We start from the raw sequence: 17,805 nt of genomic DNA, 5'->3' as shown, positions 1-17,805 counted from the left end.
AAGAAATACATAAAAGGAGTATTTCTCAGCCAGATGCAGCCAGAGTGGAAGGAGGATAGCATCTAAACCTTCCCTATAGTTTTCCTCAAATGGACAGCTCCTGAGTTCATGTACTTGTCACCCCTGGCTTCTGCATGGGATACAACTACAGAGATGGGGAGGGGAAACAGGAGATGGGCTAATACTGAATGCTTCCTGTTGATAAAAAAAGGCACTTTAAACATAGTTAGCTGGCTGGGCGCGGTGGCTCATGTCTGTAATCCCAGCACTTTGGGAGGCCAAGGTGGGTGGATCACAAGGTCAGGAGTTCGAGACCAGCCTGGCCAAAATGGGAAACCCTGTCCCTAGTAAACAAATACAAAAATTAGCCAGGCGTGGTGGCCTGCGCCTGTAATCCCAGCTACTCGGGAGGCTGAGGCAGGAGAATTGCTTGAACCCGGGAGGTGGAGGTTGCAGTTAGCCGAGATCGCACCATTGCATTCCAGCCTGGCGACAGAGCGAGATTCCGTCTCAAAAAAAAAAAAAAGTTAGCTATATCCTCCTGCAAATATGTATATAAGGAAGATATTTTAGTTCAAATTAGCCTTGGAAGTATTCATGTAATCCTTTATTACATTTAGTTTCACACTAGGATGGTTTCACTTAAATGATTGAAGGCATATATCTGAAATTAGCAGACAATTCATGTTTAACAATTTATCATTATAAATGATAAATTTTAATATTTATCAATTGTTATAATAAATATTAAATAAACCATAATAAACCTATAAAATAATTTATAATATTAATTATACCACAAAATCATAGCCCTATAAAACAATGACAAGGTTAATCAAATCTGTCTGTAAATAGCAAGACTCAATGGTGGCATTATGCCAATGCCCGAAATTACTATAAAAACTCTCAAATAACATTGTTATCCTTGTAAATGCTTCATTGTAAAGACTGCAGTAGGTGCCTATTTCTTGGGGGAAGAGAATTGGACATTAAAAGAAAGGCTTTGCCTACAGGAGCTTCCAATCTACCAAAGGGAAGCTCAAATCCCGCACAGCTGACCCTGAGTTTGCCTCCCGCCACGAAAGCTGGAAAGTGACTGGGGGCGGAGCTAAGGCGAGCGCCGAGAATTCCGGGGGATGTGACCGGACTGGGCGGGGCCTGTAACTTGGCCCTAAGCTCCCGTTGGCGCCGCATCCTGTCAGTATTTCACCAAACCTCCAGGCGCTATCAGCGTGTGAACCTTTACGCAGTCCACCGCGGGCGAACAAGCGGCTATGCCCAGGGATCCTGCACGCATGCGTGGAGCTGGACCGTCAGCGTGCGTGTGACGTCACGTGCGCGCCCGCCTAAACTCTTCCTAGGGTTCTTTCTAGAGTGCGGGTGAGTGAAATTTGTAAGGTTTGGTGTGTTCATTTGAGTGGGTACCAGACGGAACGGGCCCGGGATTGAATTAGTTTAGATCAAAATTTGATGTAATTATCGCAGAGAAACGCTTTCTTACGAGTGTTTATGTCGAGCCTGCTGTGTTCAGCATCTTTCTTGGTGTTTTGGGAGAAGCAGACAGGAGTTAAGTCCAAGTCCCCGCCCTCACAGAGCTCAGGTGGCTTGGGGGAAGGTTGGTGCGCAAACATTAAAATTAGATATCGACACTAGTGAGTGTCCCCGTCAAGAGGTCTGTGAGATAAGGTTGAGCCTATGATGCAGAAGTTAATTTCAGTTTAGTAATTTTTGTTTTTTCGTTTATTTAGCGGGTGGAGGGGGGCACAGAAACATCTTGGAGTACGAAGCTTTTGGTGCACAATTTGCCTATACGATATTACAACTCCTGTGGGGGTTAAAAAAAGACACGATTTTCCGGCCTCCCTCTTCCCCAATAAATTTTACATTTTAAAGCACAATGTTAAAGGCGGTTGTTAGTGACGTTACAGATCTTAAAACTGGCTTTTTAGAGGTACTTTACGCAGCTAAGTAGAAAATGGTTAAGTTTCAGTTCCTTGGGAGAATATTTTGTATTGATGTTTGCAATAAAATTGTAAAATAATCCATGCTCCCGTCACCCCCAACCCTGAACCGTCTTAACTATAATAAGGAAAAGCATTACTAAGTCAAAGAGACTTAAAGCAAATTATTGACTGCATTTTGGGTAAAACACTGGTTTTGTATCTTCAGCAGCAAGTTGTCAAATTCCCTAGTTGAATTTGCTTTGGACATCAGTGTGAAGCAGAACTGATATGCCACTTGAATTAATAAAGGAAGTCAATGGGGTGCCTGAAGTTCAGCCGCTGAGTAAATTACATAAAGTAGATTTCGGATCCCTACAGCCAGGTTACAATTATAGCAAGAAATACATTCAGGTAAGAATTTCTGTAACTCAGAATACTTTTTCCTACTAAAAGGAATGCAGTTTTTAAATGTTGAGTTTATTTATGAGAACTGGTTTAGGTATGGTTTTTATCTTTGTCATAACATTTGAGATTGAATATTTCAATAAGTTATTCTTATTCAGTACTTATTTAGCGAACAATTATCAAATTCGTGTGTAAAACATTGGAGTAAGTTTCTGAGGTACAAAGATGAATAAATATAGTCCCGGAACTAAAGGTAATCACATTTCTGTGGGGTCTGACAGATCAATCACCTGATCTCCAATTAAAATTAGTAGGTGTGATACTAGCATTGTGATATGTGAACATGAGAGAGCTTTTGGTTCTGACAGGTCAGGAAAGTTGGGCTGGAACTTACGGGATAACAGACTATGCTGTACCTTCCTTTGGGGTAAAAAGCAGTCCTTATGTGCATGTTGAGGAATTTGGATATTACTCTAAAAGCTATGGGAAGTCTTTAGTAGGTTTTAGCAGGAGAAAGAGATGATTTACTTTGAGTTCAAAAAACTTTGCTTCTAGGTAGAGAATATATTGGCAAATGCAAGATTAGAGGAAAGATGTTTAGTTAAGAGGCAATTACAGTAATTCAGGTGAGAGTTGGTGATCTGGGCCAGTGGCAGAGGGGATGATGGGAAGGAGATTGAAAAAAGATAATAATAATAATAACTAAAGTTAACATTCATTGCATTTTTTTCATGCGTTAGGTAGTGTTTTAAGTGCTTTACATATATTATTTAATCACCACAAAGACCTATGACATAGGTACTGTTATTAAAGACACTGTGTTTCAGAAAGGTTAAGCAATTTGCCTGAGATCATATTGATGATATGTAGTAGAGCAGGAATTTGAATATAGATGATTTCCTTTAGATTTGACAGGATAAAGAAGCAGAATCAGTAGGTCTTAGAGAACAATTAGACTAGAGTGGCAAAGAGAAATTCAGGAAACTTCTGTTTCTAATTCCTAGCCAGCAAGGAGAAGAAAATAGGGGGTAGATACTTAGGGAGAAACATGATGAGTTCAATTTTGGTCATATTTGAAAGGTCTTTAGAGGTATATAAATAGTAGTGTCCAGTAGGCAAGTGGATTGGGGAGTTTGAAGCCCAAAGGGACTCTCATTTAGATGGGTTTGAGCCAAAGCATAGAAGAGAAGAGAACCATGTTGAAGGAGTCAGTGAAAGAAAGTAGCATGAATAAGAAGCAGAGATGGTCTAGAAAAGGAGGAAGAAACTCAGGAGTTTTTGATATGTAAGAATGCAAGTTTCAATACCACTTATATAGATTGTTGTCTAGTAGGCACTCTCCTAAATGCTTTGCATATGTAATCTCTTAATCCTAAGAACTCTCAGTATTATTCTCGTTTTATAGCTGGAAAACAAACACAGGTTAAGTGATTTATTCAAGGTCTGATAGCCGGTAAGTGGCTGAGCAGTGATTTGCATTCCCATTGTCTTTGCCACTAACCAGAGCATTATGTTGCTGTTAGATGCTCAAAGGTCTGAAAAGTATCTGTTCATTCTAATAACCAAGAAATTATTGATCACTTGGAAAAATTAGTTTTGCTTAAACACTAAGAGGCAAATTCATTTTTCAGTAGTTTGAGGATTGAATGTCAGGTGAAAAAATGAAAGCAGAAAATGTCTTTCAAGAAATGAGTTGTGATACTTTTGATAATTTAAACAAATTTTTTAAAATTTATTTTGTAAATAGGTGTGGGAAACAAGTGCAGTTTTGATATGTTGATATATAACACTGTGGTAAAGTAAGGGCCTTCAGTGCATCTGTCACTGGAGCAATGCAGCTTGTACCCACGAAGCAACCTCCCATCATCCACTCCACTCCTAATCCCTTACCCCTCCAAGTTTCCATTGTGCATCTGTGTACACTCTGCTTCCGTGTGTACACATTATTTAGCTCACATTTTTGAGTGAGAACATGCAGTATTTCTCTTTCTGTGTCTCAGTTGTTTCACTTAAGATAACGGTCTCCATTTCTATCCATGTTGCTGCGAAAGACATAATTTCATTCTTTTTAATGTCTAAATAGTATTGTGCACATATATGACTTTTTAAATGCAGTCTTCCATCGATGTACCCTTTGGTTGATTTCATATCTTTGTGATTTTGAATACTGCTGTGGTATACATATGAGTGCAGGTCTCTTTTTTATTTAATGATTTCTTTTCCTTTGGGTATATACCCAGTAGTGGGATTGCTGGATCAAATGGTAGTTCTATTTTTAGTTATTTGAAAACTCATTATACTGTTTTCCATAGAGGTTGTACTAATGTACATTCTCACCGACAGTGTATAACAGTTCCTTTTTCTTTGCACCCCAATGTCTGTTTTTTGTCTTTTTAATACCCATTCTGATTGGTGTAAGGTGATATTTCATTGTGGTTTTAATCTGCATTTTACTGATGATTAGTTATATTGAACATTTTATCATGTGCTTGTTGGCTATTTGTTTATCTTCTTCTGAAAAATGTTCATGTCCTTAGCCCACTTTTTAATGGGCTTATTTGGGGTTTTTTTGGTTGAGTACCTTGTAAATTCTGGATATTAGTCCCCTGTTGAATGTATAGTTTGCAAATATTTTCTCTCATTCCTGAGATTGTTCATTCTGCTGATTATTTATTTTGTAGCACAGAAGCTTTTTAGCTTAAGTTTCATTTGTCTATTTGTGTTTTTATTGCCTACGCTTTTGAGGTCTTAGTCATGAATTGTTTGCCTAAACCAATATCTAGAAGAGTTTTTCCTAGGTTTTCTTCTAGTATTTTTATAGTTTTGGGTCTTACATTCAAATCTTTAATCCGTCTTAAGTTTATTTTTGTGTATGGTGACATATACGTTCCAGTTTCACTCTTCTGCAGGTGGCAATCCAGTTTTCCCAGCACCATTAATTGAAAAGTGTGTCTTCTCCCCAGTGTAGTGTTCTTGCCATCTTTGTCATAGATCAGTTGGCTGTAAGTATTTGACTTTATTTCTGGTTTCTCTATTTTGTTCCATTTATCTGTGTGTCTACTTTTATACTAGTACCATGCTATTTTGGTTGCTATAGCCTTGTAATACATTTTGAAGTGAGGCAATGTGTACCTCCAGCGTTGTTCTTTTTGATTAGGATTGCTTTGGCAATTTGGGTTCTTTTTTGGTTCCATATGAACTTTAGAATTGTTTTTTCTAATTCTGTGAAGAATGACATCAGTAATTTGACAAGGATTGCATTGAACCTGTAGCTTTGGGAAGTATGTTCATTTTAATAATATTAATTCTTCTGATCCACGAGCATGGGATGTTTTTCCATTTTTTTATGTTGTTTACAATTTCTTTCATCCGTCCTTTGTCGTTTTCCTTGCAGAGATCTTTCACCTTGTTAATTAAATATATTCCTAGGTATTTTATTTTATTTTTGTAGCTATTGTAAATGGGATTGCATTCTTGATTTGGTCCTCAGCTAGATTTTTATTGGTGTATAGAAACACTACTGATTTTTGTACATTGATTTTGTATCCTGAAGCTTTACTTAATTTGCCAACCTAAGAGATTTTTTGTGGAGTCTTGAGGGCTTTCTGTATACAAGATCATATCATTAGCCAACTATGGTAATTTGACTACTTCTTTCCCAATTTGGATGCCTTTTGTTTTTTTCTCTTGCCTGATTGTTCTGGCTAGGACTTGCAATACTATATTGAATAAGAGTGGTGAAAAAGGTTATCCTTATCTTGTTCCAATTCTTAGAGGGAATCTTTTCAGCTTTTCCCCAATTCAGTATTATGTTGGCTGTAGATTTGTCATATATGGCCTTTATTATGTTGAGGGATGTTCCTTCTCTGTCTAGTTTGTTGAGGATTTTTGTCATGAATGGAAGATGAATTTTATCAAATGCTTTTTCTTCATCTGTTGGGATGATCGTCTGGTTTTTGTCCTTAATTCTGTTTATGTGATGTATAACACTTATTGATTTGCATATGTTGAACTATCCTTGCATCCCTGAGATAAATCTCACTTGATCATGGTGTATGATCTTTTTGACATGCTGTTGGATTCAATTTGCTAGTATTTTGTTAATAATTTTGCATTGATGTCATCAGAGATACTAGTCTGTAGTTTTTGTTTTTGTGTGTCTTTGTCTGGTTTTGATATCAGGGTGATACTGACCTTGTAGAATGAGTTAGGGAGAATTCCCTCCTCAGTAGTTTTGGAATAGTTTCAGGTGGTTTGCTGTTAGTTCTTTTTGTGTTTTGTACATCTAGGCTGTGAATCCATCTGGTCCTGGACTTTCTTTTATTGGGATTTTTTTTTATTACTGATACAATGTTGCTATCATCGTTGATCTGTTCAGGAATTCTCTTTCTTCCTGGGTCAATCTTGGGAGGTTGTATGTTTCCAGCAATTTATCCATTTTCTGTTGGTTTTCTAGTTTATGGACATGTAGTTATACATAGTAGTCTCTGATTACCTTTAGAATTTCTGTGGTATCAGTTGTAATGTCTCCTTTTTCCTCTCTGATTTTATTTGGATCTTTTCTCTCCTTTTCTTGGTTAGTCTAGCTGGTAGTTCATCAATTTGTTTCTCTGTTTAAATAACCAACTTTTTTTTTCATTGATCCTTTGGATTTTGTTTTTTTTTTTTTTTTTTGGATTCTTGTTCATTTAGTTCTGCTCTGATCTTTGTTATTTCTTTGCTTCTGCTAACTCTTGAGTTTCGTTTGTTCTTGTTTTTCTAGTTTCATTGAGGTGTGATGCTAGTGTGTTAAGTGTGTTAATTTGTGATCTTTCTACTTTTTTTCTCTACTGAGTCCCGCATTGTTTGCTTGTCTGGGAAATTTTTTATATCTCTTTTATTTATTAAGCTTATTCTGGCAGGATATAAAATTTTGGCTTACTGTTTTTTTTTGTTTGTTTGTTTTGAGCACTTGGAGAATGTCATTCTTTCTCTTCTGGACTGTAAGATTTCTGCTGAAAAGTCATTAGTTTTATAATGTTTTCTTTATAGGTGACTAGATAGATGCTTTTCTCTTGGTAATTTTAAGATTTTTTTTTTTAACTTTGACTTTATACATTCTGAATATAATATGCTATGATGAAGTCCTTTTTGCGGTGTATTTTCCTGGGGATAGCTGGGCCTCCTGTATCTGGATGTCTAACTTTCTTGCTAGCCTTCGGAAGTTTTCATTGATTATTTCCTTAAATAGGTTTTTTAAACTTTCTAATCTCTCTTCCCCCTTAGGAATACTGATAATTCATATGTTTGTTTGCTTTATGTAGTCCTGGACATCTCAAAAGGCTTTGCTCATTCCTTTTTATACTTTTTGCTATTTTTGCCTGACTGCATTATTTCAAAATTTCGTTCTGTCTTCAGGTTCTGAGATTCTTTCTTTTGCTTGATCTAATCTGCTATTGAATCTTTTGAATATATTTTGTATTTTCTTCAATTTTTTAATTCATGGTTTCCATTTTCTTTTCTTTTCTTTTTTTAAAGATGTCTGTCTCATTGGTAAATCTCTCATTCATAACCTGAATTCATTTTCTGATTTCTTTGTATTGGTTTTCAGATTTCTCTTGCATCTCATTAAACTTCTTTAAAATCACTATTTTGGATTCTTTATCTGGCATTTCAAGGAATTTTTTTAATTGATATATATTGCTAGATAATTGTTGTGGTCTTTTGGTGATATCATATTTCCCTGCTTTTTCATGTTTCCTATGCCCTTCCTTTGATATCTGTGCATCTAGTGTAGCAATTGCTTGTTCCGTTTTTTTTGAAATTGCATTTGTAGCAAAGAAATGTTTTCTGAAGTTGTATATATGTTGTTGGTTAAGATACTTTGGCTTTGATTTTGGGTGCCTGTGGTAGTGTGGCCTTTATATTAAGAGTGTATCAACATTTCCTTTCTTTTTCAACTTATTTATGGTTTAGTATTTTAAGTATCTCTTAGCATATAATGGGGTCATGCTTTTTTGATCCAGTCTGACAGTCTCACTATTTAATCAGCATAGTCAATTTATGTAAAATAATTATTGATATGGTTTTGTTTGTCTGTTAAACAATTTGTTCTCCTTCCTGAGTTCTTTTGGGTTAAATATTTTTTATTCTATTTTATTTTCACCATTGCCTTCGAGCAACACCTGTTTTGTTCCTTTAGTGGTTATGCTAGTACTAACAATATACATCCTTACTAAGGTATACTTACAGCTACTATTGTACCACTCCCCATGTTACATTTGTTATTTCTCATGTCCTGCTTTTTCTTCCCACTTGACAAATATAAGAATCTTATAATAGTGAAATTACATTTACTCACTCTCGTTATATCTTTTACATGTACATGTATTATAAACTCTATGTTATATTACTACTTTTGCTTTAAACAATGAGTCGTCTTTTAAGGAAATTAAAAGAGGAAAAAATATAGTCTTTATATTTACTGACATATTTACCATTTCTGGTGTTCTTCATTTTTACCTGTAGATCCATTTTTATCTGGGCATTATTTCCCTTCATTGTGAAAAACATCTACTATTTCATATATTTCAGCTGGAGCTAACTTCTCTTAGCTTTCATTCATTTGAAAATGCCTTTATTTCATGTTTGTTTTCAAGGATATATTTACTGGATATAGAATTCTGTGTTGACTTTTTTTTTCTTTTAGGACTATAGAGATACCGGTCCACTGCTTTCTGGATTCTATTGTTTCGTATGTGATTTGCATTTTTTTCCTGCGCCCTTTCTGTTTTATCTTTTAGTTTTAGTAGTTGGACTGGCATGTGCTTAAGTAAGCTTTTTCTTTGAATTTCTTCTCTGTGGGTAACTGAGCTTCTTGGATTCATTCAGTGTTTTTCATCAAATATGGGAAATTATTGTATAATATTTCTTGAAATATTTTTTTTCTGCCACATTATTACCCTTTTCTCTTTTTTGGGATGCCAATTATGTGTGTATGTTCATGTGTTAGGCTGTTTGATACTGTAACACAGATCTCTGAGATTCTGTTCCTTTCTCCTTTATTTTGTGTTTTATTTGTGTGGCAGAGAGGATTTTCAGTTGAGTAATTTCTGTTGCCCTCTCTTTGAGTTCACTGAACCTTTTGTCTGCCATATCCAATATTCTGGATGCATTTTTAGTGAGTTTTTAAATTTTAGTTGGGGTGAGGGACAGAATGCATCTGATAATAAATAGAGAGAAATCTACATTTCAGTTTTGCTTGTCTATATTCTTCGTATAGACATTTGTTTGTTACACATTTTACTCACCTTTTTATTTCTTTTCAAGTTTTATTTCTATTTCCTGGAATTTTCTTTCTTATTAAATAAAGTTTTATGAATTACAGTTGGTCTTTTCTACTTAATTGCATTTAAATGATTATCACATGCTTGTTAGCATTCTCAACTTATTTTACATTTGGTCAGTGTGATATTTCTTGTATACTTGTGTTTATTAATAAAGTGCTATGATTTGATTTCTTTTTGACGTATCATTAATACTGATTATTTCCGAGCTGCATCTAGTTTTGACATACTTTTATTGTTTTGTGTGCTTGATATAGAAATGTTAAATACTATGACAGTTTGCTAAGTTCTTATTTTATTTTTGTTCCTACTTAGTGAAATATTTTTTCAATTTCAACATTTTCTTATTTGTTTGCTTAAGAGATAGATCTTGCTCTGTCACCCAGGCTGGAGTGCTGTGGTATGATTGTAGCTCATTGTAACCTCAAACTCCTGGGCTCAAGGAATCCTCCTACCTCAGCCTCCCAAGTAGCTGGGATTATAGGCACATGCCACCACACCCAGCTAATTAAAAAAAAATTTTTTTTTATAGAGGCGGGATCTTTCTGTGTTGCCCAGGCTGGTCTCAAACTCCCAGCCTCAAGCAATCCTCCCACCTTGACCTCTCAAAGTGCTGGGATTACAGGCATGAGCCATCGCCCCTGTCCAATTTAACATTTTTATTAATGAATTCTTTTAGCTATAAGTGAACACATTAGTATCTAGTAGGGTTAAAACTAGGAAATAGCTTTTATGTATTTTTCATGGTTAATAGATTGTTATGTAGAATGCTCACTTTTTAAAAAAAAGATTGAAGTATTTGTGTTCTTTTACATATCTGAATAATTTTTCAGCTCTCTATTGTGTACTTACGTACCCTTTCTAGCCTGCAGATATCTATGTTTTTTGAATTTTATTAAATGGATTTTAGTGCTACATTCTGTTTTTTGCATACACTTCTGCGAGTTTTGATGAATACATGCAAATGTGTATGTAACCACAATCACAATCAAGTAGTTCATCACCTTCCAAAATTTTATAATTAGCTGTTTTGCCAACTCTAACCACTCATGACCGCTTACTAATTTCCTGACACTTGTTTTTTTGTTTTTCAAGAATTTCATATAAATGGCATTATACAGCATGTAGCCTTTTGCATCTGGCTTCTTTCACTTACTATGATACATATGACATTCTTTCAGGTTGTTTTTTTCATTAGTATTTCTTTTGGTGACTAGAATTTTGTTGCAGCCTATTCATCCATTGCCCAATGTAGGAATATTTGGATTCTTTCCAGTTTTTGTGATGGTAAATAATGCAACTGTAAATATATATGTACAGATTTTTATCTGAACATAGGTTTTTATTTCATTTGAGTAAATGTCAAGTGTTCAAATAGTTCCTAAGCAACAGTATGTGATATAGCTCATAGGTTGGCATGCTACACTTCTCTAGATTCAGCTGTTAAGGAGGCAAGGCACCCAAATAGATTTAGGTAGTATATTACTTATTGGCACAGCAGGGAACATGAACTTTATGTTTGCACTGGTTCTTCTTTCCTTCCCAAGTCCCATGGGGGCAGGGCCAGGTACATAATGTGCACACGGAGTTGGTAGCACATCTGAGGGGCACTGAGCTTAGAAAATCCCCAGTTTTTATAGAGGGTGTATTAGTTTGTCAGGTCAGCCATAACAAAGTACCACAGACTGGGTGGCTTAAACATTTCTTTTCTCATAGTTCGAAGGCTAGAAGATCAGTATCAAAGTGGCCACAGGATTGATTTCTTCTGAGGTCTCTCTCCTTGGCTTGCAGATGCTCACCTTCTCGCTGTGTCTTCACCTGGCCTTTTCTCTGTGCATACCTGAGACTCTGTTGTCTTTCTGTGTGTCCCATTGTCTTTTGGGGACACCAGTCAGACTGGATTAGGGCACATTCTAATGGCCTCTTTTTAACCAAACTGCGTCTTTAATGGCCCTGTCTCCAAATACAGTCAAATTCAGAGTTGTTGAGGGTTAGAGCTTCAACCTGAAATTTGGGAGAACACAATTCAGTCCATAACAGGATGTGTTACATTTTTTATATCTATACTAACTCATTTTTGTCCTAAAAGCAAACAGGATTTCTAGAATACAGGCAGACTCATTACAGTTATGCACTATATACAACATCTCAGTCAACACTGCACTGCATACATATGATGGTGGTCCATCCCATAACATCATAGTATTGTGTTTTTACTCTACTTTTTCTAGGTTTGTATATGTTTAGATACATACATACTTACCATTGTCTTATAATTGCCTACAGTATTCAATACCATATATGTTGTACAGGTTTATAGCTTAAAAGCAATAAGCTATATTGTATAGCCTCGGTGTATAGTAGGCTATACAATCCAGGTTGGTTTAGGCGTACTCTGATGTTCACACAAAGACGAAATTGCCTGATAACACATTTTTCAGAATGTATCCCTATTTATTGTTAAGCACCACATCATTATATTATTCTCAGCAATAGCTCCCTGCCCATCCTCCCCATTCAGATCGTTGCAGTGAGGGCCAGATGTCTTCCTGCTATGTGAAGGGGATTTCTTGTACTCTCAGAGAGGAAGGCTGAAATGATGCATCTAGGAGTTTATATAGGGCAGCTGTTCAGCTTTACCCCTCCCGAGAGAGGGAGAGAAACCTAATTTCCTTAATGTAAATACGTCATTTGGAATTTAAGGGAATAGCTATAGATTTCATCTCTTGAATTGTAAACATGTAATTCTGGGACATCAGTCTCTCTGGAAGTCTCTCAGTGTCCTTTAATTTTCAAAGCTTGTCTTTTAACTCAGGTTCCAGATTTCTTTGCTCACTTCAACAAGGGCAGGGACAAATTTCCTGCCACCTTTCTAATGGAATAACTTCCATTGTAGGTAAAACTGTTGACATAACGTATAGCATGATCACCTAAAAAGGTCTTTTACTGAAGACTTGAATGTTTCTTATGTTTCTTATTACTACCTCTGGGTGCAAGTCACACTGTTTATTTGGTTAGTTTCTGCCTTTCACACAAGAAACGCAGTCCCAGTGGCACACATGCCAACCCTGAAAACAAACAGTTTATAATTGTTGGTCCCCCCTCCAGGAAGTATGTGTTAATAGATAGGCAGGCAGCATGGGTTGACAATGCCTCTTGTGTTGTTAGTTAGCTAGTAGTCTCCTAAGGCCCCTAGTTTAGTCCCGGTAATTTGGTTTGGTCTGGTTTTCAGAGAGACTGCCTGAGGGCAGTTCGTTAAATTTGTCTTAATTTAGTAATCCATTTGTCCTAGTTATGGACGGCATTTGGAAGTAATCAGCATCCCAGCTGCAGGAGCTGGGCCATGCCCTGTGGGCTCATGGTTAGAGCAGTTGGGTGACGCATGGTAGGTAGGCTTAGCAGTTGATTTACTTTCAAATTTCCCAGTAGTTTCTGAGAGTAGCACCAGAACATTTTTCTTTGGAAAAGGAGGTTCCTGGAGTTCTGAAAGACAAAGATGATTAATGCCTCCCCTCCCCTACACCTCTTGGGACTTAAGGGATTCCCTTTCCAAGTTCTAGAGTTTTCTTCTCCAGGTGCTAGGGCCCCTTCGCAGGTGCTAGGAGTGTCTTCTTACATGCCTAGGTGTTTTTTGCTCTCTTTTCATTGTTCTAAAACCAGTGTGTCTCATTCCAATAACTATAACTTTATATTTTTTCTGATTATCCCCTCTACTCTGAGACTTTTCTTCTAGTCGGATCACATACAAGAGGAACAAAAGCACCTGCTTTGAGTTTAATTTGATTAATGTCATTTAATCTGATTATGGTTCTCGATTGCTTTGCATTTTTTCTTGCCTCTTTTGTATGCCTCATGTTGTTATTGTTCAAAGCTATACGTCTTGTGTAGGACAGTGGAAACTGGGGTGGTTTTTATATCTGGGCTTGTGTAGGTCTTTCTTTGTGCTAGGCCTTTAGTTTGGTGCATTGAGTTAATCTAGTCGGGTTAGAGTTAGGTTTGGGATTTGTTGTTGTTTTTGGTGCTTCAATGCACTAGAGGCTTCATATTCCTTCAAAGTTACTTTGTATGTAGGATCGGAGATGGTTGACAAGAGGATTTTTCTCTTGTCTTCCTCATCCTTAGTTTTAGGTCTTTCCATTGTGCTTTGCCTCAGATAAAATCTCCTCCCTCCTCGAGGGCTTTTCTTCCAGTAGTAGACCATGTTACTTTTTACGAGGTACTGCTTAGCCTTTAATAGGTAGATGTTCTCTGTTCTGATGAAGCCTGTCTTGGTAGCAGTAGGTCCTGGGTCTTGTGAGTGGGGCCTTCTCAATGGTCCTGCTTTGCCTCTAGCTGTATAGGTCTGGGCTTTACACCTGTGTACCCGTTCCTGCCCATCCCTAACAGGGATAGAAGGTGTTTTTTTCTGTTCTTGCCTTTCAGCTGCAGTGGGTTTCACCAATGGTCTTGGATTGACATGGTTTTTTTTGCCCTTCTCCCAGCATTTTAAGGCCTTTGTTCTGAAAGAAAGAGGAGAAAGAGCCAAGCAGAGTTTCCTGCCTTTCGTGCAGTAACTGCTGCTGCCATTGCCCTACTTCTGTCCTGAACCTTGTTAGGTCTGTGGAGAAGCGCATGTAAATGAATGAATTCCCCTGTGTTTGCAGCTTGGGGGCTCCATGTGTTTTCATTGCCCCATACTTGGCCTCTAGCAATTCATTAAAAGTGTTAGATGAATTTTTCTTAGAGATGTCTGGGAACATTTGTCATTTACCTTAGGTAAGCAAGTTGCTATAAAAATTTTATTTGTATCTTGGTATGATTATAAACTTTGGCTCTTCTTTGTAACTATTTTTTTTTTCTCATTTCAGGGAAATCTTTCACTTATCTCTTCTTTAACTTTTTTATTCTTATTAGAAGTACCTTGCTTTCCTCAGATTTCTGCTTAGTTGGTTGCCCTGTGACCTCAACTCTCTGATGGGTCAAGAAAAGTTTTGAGATTTACAGATTGTTTAACTTTTTATTGTTGACACTTTTTTTCAGCTTTCTATCTTCTAAGTGTAACTACTTTTACTTTTGACTATGAATCATGCATTGTTGATAACTATATTTTTATTTATGTTCCTATAAGTAAAATTGAGTCCTATTTTATAAGTAAAATTGATGTGTTTTTTATTAGCTATATCAAAGTCTGGAATATTAGCCTGGGAGGCTAATAGGATCTATTTTTAAACTTTATTTACATAAACCATCCAGATTAAACACTTTATTTTATCTGAGACTCTAATTAAGTAACTTTTTTTAAACTGACAGAGCTGGTTAGTTACAGAAGCTGAACAAAGACTAAACCGTACTTGTGTCTTAATCTGTTGATTTGTCCACACTATATTTATGAGATTTCCATTTTGCATTTCTAAATCTTTCTTTATTAAGTTTTCATTTCTTTCTAGGAGCAAACATCATTTATTGTTTTGTAGAGAACAATTTACAGATTAAAAGAAAGCTAGGGAAAGTTGATCTAGTTATCTGCAAAATAAGGAACTGATAGTACTTAACTAACAAGATTACTTAAGAAATTATATTATAAACCTTGAAGTATTTGTAGACCTGATTTTTCTCTAGAGAAACGAATTCAGCACTGTTTCTTGTCTTAAAATAGTTACTTGAACACAGTACTTTGACTTCTTGAAAGATAAAACTGTTGCTATAAAAAATTCTAATTTTTATTTCTGTCTTGGTTTTATTATAAACTCCTTTGACTCCTCTTTGTAACTATTTTTTTTTCTCATTTCAGGGAAAACTTTCACTTATCTCTTCTTTAACTTATCGTGGAAATAAAACAGCTGTTTTGCAGATTGGACTACAAGGTATATAGTATAAGCAAACTATTTCTACTTTTTGCCTGTAATATATAAATATGTGACTTCATATATATATATATACACACACATATATATATGTGCATGTACCTACATACACACACATACATATAAATGATTTCTGACAGGTAGTACATTAATAGTAGTATGAAAATCTATAGAATGAAAAATTAGTCTTTCCTCTAGCAAAGTTTTTCCCAAATATCCCTTCCCTTTCCCTCCCATTTCTTCTATTCTACTTCATAGCCCTTTACTCTCATATCTAGACCATTGCAGTAGCTAACTGCTTCTAGTTTCACTTATGTGACTTAAACATCTTAACAGCTTAACTGTCTTAAAACTTGGCTTTTAACATGTTACATAGATGTACTTGTTACATAGATGTACTTGTTACCTAGGTGTTGTTCTTACATAGGGAGAATTCTTTCTCCATATAGTCCTCAAGTAATCATGGTAAGCTAGGAAGGGCTACTTTGTAACACTTAGGGACAAAAGTAGATCTCATCTGAAGCCTGTGGTTGGTTAGAACAGTCTGGAGCAATAAATGGGAAACAAACTACAAAATTCTACAACTACTGACTACTAAATATCAGACACTGTTCTAGGTGCTGGGGTTATAGCTGTGAACAAAACTTAGTTCTTGCCTTATTGAATTTACATTTTAGGGGAATGAGGAAATGCAATGAATAATTACATAAAGTAATATTAGGTAGAAATGTGGTATGGAGAAAAAGCAAGTTAAGGTGGTAGAGCATAAAGGAAGTTATGAGAAATAAATTAATTGTCTGAATAAATTAAATATAAATACATTTATTAAGTAACAGATACTTGTAGAAAATTGAGTTACAGTTGTTTCTCTGTATATGCGTGAAATTAGTTCCCGGAGCCCCCTATGGATATAAAAATCTGTGGATGCTCAAGTCTTATATAAAATGGCAAAATATTTGCATATAACCCATGTGTATTCCCCCTACCATTGACATTAAATCATCTCTAGATTATTTATAATGCCTAATGCAATGTCCATGCTATCTAAATAGCTAGACTATAAATTTTTAAATTTGTATTATTTATTGTTGTAGTATAATTTTTTAAAAAACTTTTTTCTGAATATTTTTCAGTCTGAGTTGGTTGAATTCGCAGATGCAAAACTTGCAGATACAGGGCTAACTATGTGTCGGAAGAAGGACTTTTATTCTTTTTTCTTTTTTTGGTACATTCCATGGTTAGTGCCTTGTACATAGCAGAAACTTGTGTAGAAAGACTTGATATATTAAGCTGTCAGTACTACCTAAGATAATCTATAGATTCAAGACAGTCCCCATCAGAATTATAAAACTTTGCTGCAGAAATGTAAAGACCAATCCCCAAATTTGTATGAAATTTCAAGGGGCTTCAAATTGCGAAAACAACCTTAAAAAAGAACAACAAAGTCTGAGTACTCAGGCTTCCCAGTTTCAAAACTTATCACAGAGCTACAGTAATCAAAACAGTGGTGCTGGCATAAGGATAGACAGAGATCAGTGGAGTACAATTGAGTCCAGAAATAAACCCATACTCTTTTTTTTTTTTTTTTTTCCTGAGACAGAGTCTCGTTCTGTCACCCAGGCTGGAGTGCAGTGGCGTGATCTTGGCTCACTGCAACCTCTGCCTCCTGGGTTCAAGCAGTTCTCCTGCCTCAGCCTCCCGAGTAGCTGGGACTACAGGCGCATGCCACCATGTCTTGCTAATTTTTTGTATTTTCAGTAGAGACGGGGTTTCACCGTGTTAGCCAGGATGGTCTCGATCTCCTGACCTCATGATTCACCCACCTCGGCTTCCCAAAGTGCTGGGATTACAGTAAACCCATACTTCTATGGCTAAGTAATTTTTTGACAAGGATCACATGTTCAGTCAATGGCAAAAACAGTTAAATAAGAAGAAGAAATAAAAGACATTCAAATTAGAAGGGAAGGAGTAAAACTATCTCTATTTAAAAATGACCATTTGTCTTTTCAGCAAATAATAATAAGACAACTGGATTTCCACATGCAAAAGAATGAAATTAGATTCTTACCTTACATTATATACAAAATTTAACTAAAATGGATTAAGCATCTATATATAAGAGCTAAATCCATAAAATCCTTCAGAGATACAGAGGCAAATCTTCATGAGCTTGGATTTGGCAGTGGATTATTAGATATGATACAAAAGGGATGAGCAATGAAGGAAAAATTGATAAATTAAGCTTCATAAAAATGTAAAAATTTTTTGTAAAAATTTTTTTAGAGTGGG

The 17,805-nt window shown here is 35.9% G+C and overlaps 1 protein-coding gene across 7 annotated transcripts in view; it reads left to right on the top strand.

Annotated features, from left to right (window-relative positions):
• The first annotated feature begins 1,197 nt into the window (after window positions 1-1,197).
• POT1 (protection of telomeres 1) overlaps window positions 1,198-17,805 on the top strand; it is a 107,215-nt gene continuing 90,607 nt past the window's right edge. For 3 of the 7 annotated variants that reach the window (XM_030826234.1, XM_003261277.3, XM_030826231.1), the window contains exons 1-3: window positions 1,200-1,380; window positions 2,170-2,354; window positions 15,444-15,516. The gene's annotated coding sequence lies outside the window, so the exon portion shown is untranslated. Of the gene's footprint in view, window positions 1,381-2,169; window positions 2,355-15,443; window positions 15,517-17,805 lie in introns of all 7 variants that reach the window. The other 4 variants (XM_030826235.1, XM_030826230.1, XM_003261278.2 and 1 more) reach the window with 3 other exon arrangements.

This window comes from Nomascus leucogenys, chromosome 13, assembly GCF_006542625.1.
Source record: "Nomascus leucogenys isolate Asia chromosome 13, Asia_NLE_v1, whole genome shotgun sequence".
NCBI lineage: Eukaryota > Metazoa > Chordata > Mammalia > Primates > Hylobatidae > Nomascus > Nomascus leucogenys.
This window is presented reverse-complemented; position numbering and strand designations above follow the sequence as displayed.